The 8,607-nt window shown below is 31.3% G+C and overlaps 1 protein-coding gene across 1 annotated transcript in view; it reads left to right on the top strand.

Annotated features, from left to right (window-relative positions):
- Positions 1 to 6,820: 6,820 nt before the first annotated feature.
- Positions 6,821 to 8,607, top strand: part of LOC108737038 (venom metalloproteinase 3) — a 6,749-nt gene continuing 4,962 nt past the window's right edge. The window contains exon 1 of the mRNA XM_025981653.1: positions 6,821 to 7,190. The gene's annotated coding sequence lies outside the window, so the exon portion shown is untranslated. The remainder of the gene's footprint in view (positions 7,191 to 8,607) is intronic.

The following is an 8,607-nucleotide window of genomic DNA, read 5'->3' as shown; positions in this document are numbered from 1 at the left end:
AAAGAGTGTTATACAGTTATGAAAAGAAGTTCACTGAACATAGGGGTGTCCTACCCGCGGTCCGCCTTGAACATTTTTCCGGCCTGCGATATTCATCATAATTTTAGAAAAAGTGTTTATTTTATCAGGATCGCTAATTTTTGGTAACTGAGAAGTCAGATAATTCAGGATGGAAGGATTAGTTAAGATATAAAACTGAGAATAGCTCAGGGTCGAATCGAGTTAATTTAGAAATTCGAAAAAGATTGTTAAGTGTATGACTGGACCACGGACCTAAACGGGTGCGAAAAATGGACGGTGAGTGCTGGGAAAAAAGTTAGAAGCATTTGAAATATGGTGTTACAGGTGAATAACGAGGTTAACAAGGTTTTAGAAATGAGGAGGTATCAGTAAAAGTAAGAAAACAGACGGTGCTATAGAAGCCAATAAGAAATAGGCGAAATAGTTGGTAGAACACCATTTCAAGCATGAGGGGCTAGTTGGAGACATATTAGGAGTTAAAAGGAGTAGAGGTAGACCTACATTAGATTACTGTTCACAAATAATTGAGGATGTGGGTTGTTCTAGTTTTAGGGAATTGCGAAGATTAGCTCAAGATAGAAAAGAGTCGAGATGCGTGTCCAACCAGTCTTAGGACTGACCACCCTATGTACATGTAGACGATGATAATAATGACCAAACTAGTGAAAACGAATATATGTATATAAAAATACTTTATTTGTCCAACTATATATTCAAAAATTAACTGTTGAAACTGAGTGAAAATTAACTTTAGTTTTAAAACAATATTCTTGTGAATAAATGATAAATATTGGCTGTTTTATTAATGAGTTTACAATTATGGCGGATCTAGATCTAACAGGTAGATAATAATTTTATATGCGGCCCACGGACTTGTGATTTATTTCCAAGTGACCTGCAAGATCATTTGGGTTGACCACCCCTGATCTTGCCGTTTGATGATTCCAAATTATGCAGTATACCTGTGTCCGGTTCTCATTTTTACACTATTGTATATAGCTGTAACTCGCGTGTGGATTTTTGATATAAACTTTGATTCATTTTTAAACGGAGAGGGTTAAATTCTATGTATGACTTTTCTTAATCCGCTATCTGAAATCAACACAGAATTTTCTTTTGAACTATTCTCTTTTTCGTCAGTTGCTCTGCACTGACGTAATTGTTTACAAATTGTGCATGTTACAAATCCGTTTGCCTAGTTTTTATTTCATTATCGTTGTGTTTAAAACCTAAAGATTAACGTCCACAACTAAACATCTTTAAAAAATCCTTAAACATGTGTTTTATTTGTTTTGAAAAGTAATAATACAAATTTAGGTATCGGGAATACGATTTTACCATGTTTACTCCCCATTTTGAATTACGTATTTTGAAAAATCCTTTTTTAGTGCACCTAATTTGCACCCTCCAACAAAGACATTTTCCAAATTTCTTGTTTAACTTCAATGCGATTTAACACAGCTTACACCTGTGCGTTATCTGCAATAGGTAAGGCACGGAACTATTTCATTAATTAATTCTTAATTTGTGTCAATAAATGTTTTTCATAATTGGTAATTTGTGCTTATTATTGTAAAATGGTACAAACAAAAAATGAAGACATTTAACGACTAATTAACACTACTAATAAACATTTCATGAAGACGCCACCGGTTAATTAATTTTACTGCTCTGATATCGGAGAGATAATCTTGATTTCCTTTAATTGCGTTTTTTAAGTTCCATTGTTAGAAATCAGTGTCCGTCAAACTATTCAATTAACTCTGCATTTGAATTTTAAATGAACAAAAATTTAGTAACTGTCGAATTTTTCATGAGCTTCTTCTTTAACAATCCTGACAGCTTAGCTAACATCATTAAATAAAATGTATACATAATTTGCTACGGTAATCAGTTCCTAAAACACTTGCCATTCAAAAAGGAAACTTTAAAACGGATCATAACACTGAATATTTAAAACTTAATATTTCCAGTTTTATAAATACATAATCAGTGGGAATTTTATGTCACAGAATATAAACAAAAAAAAAGAAATGACGGAGTTTTATAATGCGTTAGACAGTTCCACTACATAAAACCATCAGTGGCACACGAAAGCCGAGGCAGTTACTTCAAAGAAACTGATTGAAAGAAAGTCCATACTTTAAGTAAAAAGATACATTAATTATTATCGACTTATTTTTCTTTGTCCAGGAAATAATGTAATAATATGATATTAAAGTAAGTAAAACAGGCTATAAATTTGACAAGGTACGTAAGTATTGTAATGTTAACTGCAAAACATTTCATTGTTATAATACATAATAAAATTATGTTATCTTTATTGATTGTTTGTAGTGTTTATTTTTGATTTCAAGGTAAATTTTCAGCTTGTGCTAAATTCTATTTGATTTAATTTGGCTTCCTTATTATATATGTACCTAGACCTGTATACAAACGGGTGAAAGTATTTTGAATTATTTATAATAAATACAGGATATAGTACCTACAGACAGACAAATAATCATATGAACTTAAGAAGTCTATTATTTCGATATACCAGATATACACTTATATATTTTATATATGAGGGTGTTAAATGTGTATAGATATAAAAGAAGATGAAATCAAGCAAATCTAGCCTAACCTAACCTACCGCAACCTGTAAAATAAAATCCAACTAATAAATTAGTAAATATTTGTTGAGACGTCCCATCTATTTTTTGCATTGGAAACCGCAGTTAATCAGTTACGCCACTGGAATTATTTATTAATAATTTAAAATTATGTTGCATCTGAAGTATCAAATTTAGAATTTAGATAATTAATTTCACTGTTGCGTCTGCTATTCAAATTTATATACCAATACAAAGAGATAGCAGCAATTTTACAGTTATATAACCATTCAACATCCTATGCAAATTCACCTTTACATTTGACATTACTTTTTGAAAAATTTTAATGACAGTTCGCCTTTACAGAACTATGAAGAGACTATTATGGAATCCATAATACAACGAAGACAAAAAGTCGTATTTAAAGTTTAAAATAGAAACCTAAGAGAAATTTGCCAATATTCCTTTTATGTTTACGGAGAACAACATCAGTCAAATTGAATTTAATATTTCCGTCGTGTACAGGGTGATTCACGAAGTTTTCCCTCCACTCAAAGAGTGTGTTCTAAAGGTCATTTTAAGCACAAAAGTCCATATTAGTTTAGATCCGATTCTCAAAAATTTGGGAATTGTGACGGATTACAAATTTATTATTTTATAATTGACGTTGTAATTATGTTAAACTGAGTTTAAATATTTTCAATATATTTACAATTTCTCATAATTCACTTACTTTTGAGAATTAGACCCTTTTTTATTTTAAATGACGGATAAGAACACGCTCGTTGAGTGGCGGGAAAACTTTGTGAATAACCCTGTATTTGTTGTACCTATACCTTCTTCTATTACTTAAACTATTAATTTTACAAACATAACTGTACACTAGTGGGTAGTAGAGAACCGAACATAGGGATAGTCAAAAGGCGACATCATCTTTTGAAAATTACGACGTGGTGTAGAAAAATTCATATAAACAACCAAAATGTGCATCTTCGCTTGAATTGAAAAGATCACCAAGTCTGCCTATTTTATTTTTTCTTATTAGGTACATTTTTCATTTTTAACCTTATTTTCCATACTAATTCAGAAGGGATAAAGATGTATAGAGACATAAAACAAATGATAGCACAAGATTGAGTTGCTATTAACTAAATGAAATCACTCTGAGACGTGAAGAGTTAATTGGAGACATGCTAGAAGCAGAAACAGAAGTAAACAGGGGCAGAGGAAGGCCTAGATTAAATTAGTTGGTGCATAGTTGAAAATGTGGATGTTTCTATTTTCGGGAAATGTGAAAATTCACCATTGTCCAGGAAAGGAATAAATGACAACAACATGACCATGACTGTGAAATATTCAATAAACTTATTATTTTTACACCAGTTGGCACAAACAATTGATTTCAACCCTTTAGATCTCGAAGAATTTTATGTTAGTTAAGGGAGAAATGTTGCCTTTGTTTACATTTATATTTATCTGTTACGTGGTCATTAATATCTTATACACACTATTCATGCAATGTTTGTTGTCGTATCATCAGCTACAATGAATTAATATTCATGAGTTCATATAAAAGTAATTTAATGACAAAAATTAAACATCTGAAGTTCTTGTTTTTTGAAAATTAAGTAATTCAAATGTATTGTATCTATCTATTTACTATAAGCTTTTTTATCTGAGTTATTGGGTGAAATCATCTCGGAAAAAAAAAAACAATTAGCATTATGCTAAGCGTATTATATGTCAACTTGAACGTATTGCAGACAGATCCTATAAAATTGTTTTTAACTTTAATAACATAAGTAAGCGAGGCAGTGATTTAGTAGTAGATCTTCACGATTTTACTCCATCATTCTTTGTATATTACTTAAAAAATATTCAAGTTAAACGATAAAAATGAATTACTATTAGTTGTTATTTTATTACTGTCTAGTTTTTTTGTTTCGGTTAGGGGTATTTTGTTATGTGCTGACGTTTCGTAAACTTTACACTTCAGTTCTTCATAGAACACTTGGACTGTGTACTGATGTTCGTGAAAAATCTAATTTAATTATAATCAATGAACAATTTAAAAAAGCAGTGTATATCTTTGATCAATTCCAACATATGACTGTAAGGTCCCATAGGAATCGCTTCAACCGTTTCAAAGATTAACCCGAATATATCGACAAGTATCTTTTGCGTATGCTACAATAATGCGGAATTTCTTCGATTATACAATATACAAATTAAGTATTTATTACGTCCTTTTGTTTACTGCGTGTGAAGATACAATCGCATTCATTATTATTCAAGGATAGAGTTTGAGAAGCACAAAATAATGAATCAATATACGTAATTAGTCAATAATAAAGGCCAATAAATCCTCGACCCTAGCAAATAAATGTGAAAGTCACATTTCATCAGATAAAGCACATACAATACCTCTTTACCATTCAGTTTTTCCTATCACGTTGTGATTTTAGCGCCTTCGTTACACCAACATTTTTTATTGCAATTTTCACACTGTTTATTGATTAACCGACTCCTTTCTTTCACATGTACTGTCTGCTTTTCCAAATAAGTACCGCAAATAATCCAAGGAGATAAATATTCCAATTTTGGCATCGCAGCAATGTCAGATTATTCTTAACCCGTAGCGTGAAATTCAATTGAACAAAAAAATGCTTCCTAGTGCTGCATAATACAAAAAAGATGTACAAAATTTCACCATATCAAACGCTTTTAACCTTATCGAAACTAAGTTTGTAGTCCGTGGAAGTTGCCATTGTTGATCTGAACGCATTGCAGGAGGAAAAGTTACCATATGCTTTACTACAAATCTGTGATAGTAGTAATAGTTACACTTGACTTTTAGTTGGCAAATTGTATTCACATTCTAATAAACTAGGAAATAATCAAACATCTCAAATGGCCTTGCCATTAGTCTGTCAAGACCCTTTTTCTGAGGAACGTGTGGAGCTGTCAAATCGAAATTAACATCCAATAAATCAGATCTGCAATATCCCTTGGAGCTGTGAGAAAATCAAACTTCTGAGTCAACGAAATCAAAAGATACAAAAACGAATACCCTTCATGCCGCATATTTTGATACTAGCTAGGAAATCAAAACCTGTAGGTTTGGCCTACAATTATGAAATTTGGCAAGATATTTTATAGCACAAGTAAAGGGAAAAATCGAAAACGTAAATTTTTTCTTAGTTACATCACTAAAAGAGTTTCTTAATAATTATAGTATTGCAAATATAAGTTTTGTGGGCTTATTTTGAAGGGACACTCAAAGCAAAAATCTTCGAGGCTCAATTACCTTGACGAACGAACTATTTACAATCTACAAATTTGTACGTAACCCTCCGACATGCCCTTGGATCCATTATTCGTTCCGTTGTCGTTGTGGTTGCGCGCGCAAACTAAACGCGTCACAGATAGGGTGTTGAAAATCGTATTTGTAATTATTAACATTTTCCGCACTAAACAAAATGTGTCCCTTCAATCCCTTAGTAATATAATTCAGTACCTATACACATTCATGTTTTTAATTATTCAAACTACATACGTAATTAATTATAAAAGATACTGTTTTATTAAAAAAAAACAGTATTACAATATTTACATAGCAAATTGTAATAATAATTATTATAATTTTTTATAATAAAAACCAAAGAATGAATTTCAATACCTACTTTATTACAGATGACCTTTTTACCATCTAACAATCATAGTTTTTCCTTGTTACGATAAAGATTGAAATTTCTTGCCCTTTCTGTTGAAAAGTAGTTTGTTCTATGGCTTAGGTAAGACGAAAATTGTGAAATTCTACCAATCAACTTAACGTAACGATGATTTGCAAGTAAACTTCTTCAACGACTGCATAATGAAGAAGAAAACGAAAAGTGCACAAAACAATTAAAGTCTTTATAGAAATGTAAAGTATCCAGACTAATTAACTTTTTTAACACCTAAAAAGATTGTATCGGATTACCTAGGTTACCTATTTTAAAAATAACAATGCAGATTTAATGAGAAATATAACCCAAACTACTTTCCTATTTTAATTACTTTGAGCTAACGTTTTGTCAGAACTCTATTATGCATGATCTGTTGACCGTAATTATAATACATAATTTGAGTTCATTTTTGTCATTGCACTGAATCTATGATGCTGTTTAATTTAGACCATAACCGTTTTAATGACGAATTGAAATTAACAACAAAATTTGCTTTTGCAGGAGGGCAGTATTGGTCCTGATCTGGTAATTCGACCATTACCCAAAAGACTTCGTCAGCCATTGGACTCAACTACACCAGGAGACGAATCGACGACAACTTTGCAAACACCAACATCGACTTCTGTAGCAACAGATGATTACTCAACAAAATCAGCACAGCAAGAGAAACGCAGAAGACAACACGATGACGACGAAGTATTCTTAGATGACGATGGAGAACTCAACGCTGAGGTTGCCATCGACACCGGATTTCCTATAAAGAGGACTGAAGAGGGAGAGACTCTTGGACATCAACATATTGTCTACAAAAGGAAGAAAAATGGAGAAGAAAATTACAGCGATTACGGTAAATATTTATCACAATATAATCATAACTAACGACGAAAACAAGTAACGTTCTCTTTTGATGACGTTAAAGGGAAATCATTATTGACGTACAATTTTGATAAAGTGATTGTAATTCTGAGAAATAAACATTTCAGTTAAAGCTTAAAATTTCTAATAGTAATTTTGTATTGTTAATTAATGATAAACTAGAAATTTCCAATGCTTCTCTTTTGGTCAATATCACGATAAACTTTTTCCATATTTTTGAGTTTCTAGCTAATACAGATACCTGTACCTTTCATTTGATTTCACTCATGCCATATGACCACTCGTACCACATTCTTTTTTTTATAATGCCGCTACCCTTAATTTGATATGCGTAAGTTGAACAATGTACAATGTTAATTTTCGAATTTGATACCCCCGCCCTTATTTAAATTCTGATATTTTGAAAATTCAAAATAATGGTTTATGTAATTGTTTTTGTCTAGTCTTTCGAAATCAAAATAAGGACAATTTCAAATGTCTGAGAATATACAGGATGTTCTTTAAATTTTCGAGCATTCATTATATACTTACAGTACTTATGAAGATAAAAAGGGGTGTCAAATTACAAAATTGACCCTGTACCTCCGACCTACGAAACACTACTCCCAAATTGCTGTTAAGAACTTATGTATACAGATACATAAAAACTATTAACCGCAAATAACTAAAACGAACAGAAGAAAGAAGAAACAACTTGAGTAAAACTTTTTTAATATTAAATGAATTGAAAATATTGCGAGGACCAGAAATTATTTTCCTCTGCATTTTGGGTTATATTTTTAATTACTAATTTATATTTTGGGGAACAAAGAATTGATGGTGGTGTAAATGGTCAAGATATTATTATCGCGATTTTGGCTTCAATGAACTTCATCAGCGTACCGTATACAGTTTCGACAGAAAACAGACCCACTCTACCTGTTACCTTAAGACAGCGTTTTATAAATTACTACAAAAAGCGTGGTAAAAGCCATCTGTAGCATATTGCTGCATTTTATGGAATTCGAAAGCGTTTCACAAGATCCACAAGGACATCGATTTGTCAAAATCCACGGGGTAGCTAGCTTTACGTGGTAGGCACGTAACCAAAGAGAACTAAAAGTTGTTGATCATTATTGTGTCGAAACCATCAGACGCAAATTGTGGTTTCAATAGAATTTTCCACAAATTGCAGCAATAAGTATACATTAATATTTTGTGGAGTTGTAATTATACAGGATGTAATAATTTGTCAGCACTCATTTTTTTTTACTTACCTACTACTTTTGTAAGATAACAGTATTTATATATATAATAAAAAATCGTAAACAAACAAATAATAAAAATGTACTAATTTTGCAACAAAATATATATTTTAATTGCTAATATTATATATAAAAGAAATTATG

Source organism: Agrilus planipennis, unplaced genomic scaffold (genome assembly GCF_000699045.2).
Source record: "Agrilus planipennis isolate EAB-ADULT unplaced genomic scaffold, Apla_2.0 scaffold112, whole genome shotgun sequence".
NCBI lineage: Eukaryota > Metazoa > Arthropoda > Insecta > Coleoptera > Buprestidae > Agrilus > Agrilus planipennis.
The sequence above is the reverse complement of the archived record's forward strand: the minus strand, read 5'-3'. Positions and strand labels throughout refer to the sequence as shown.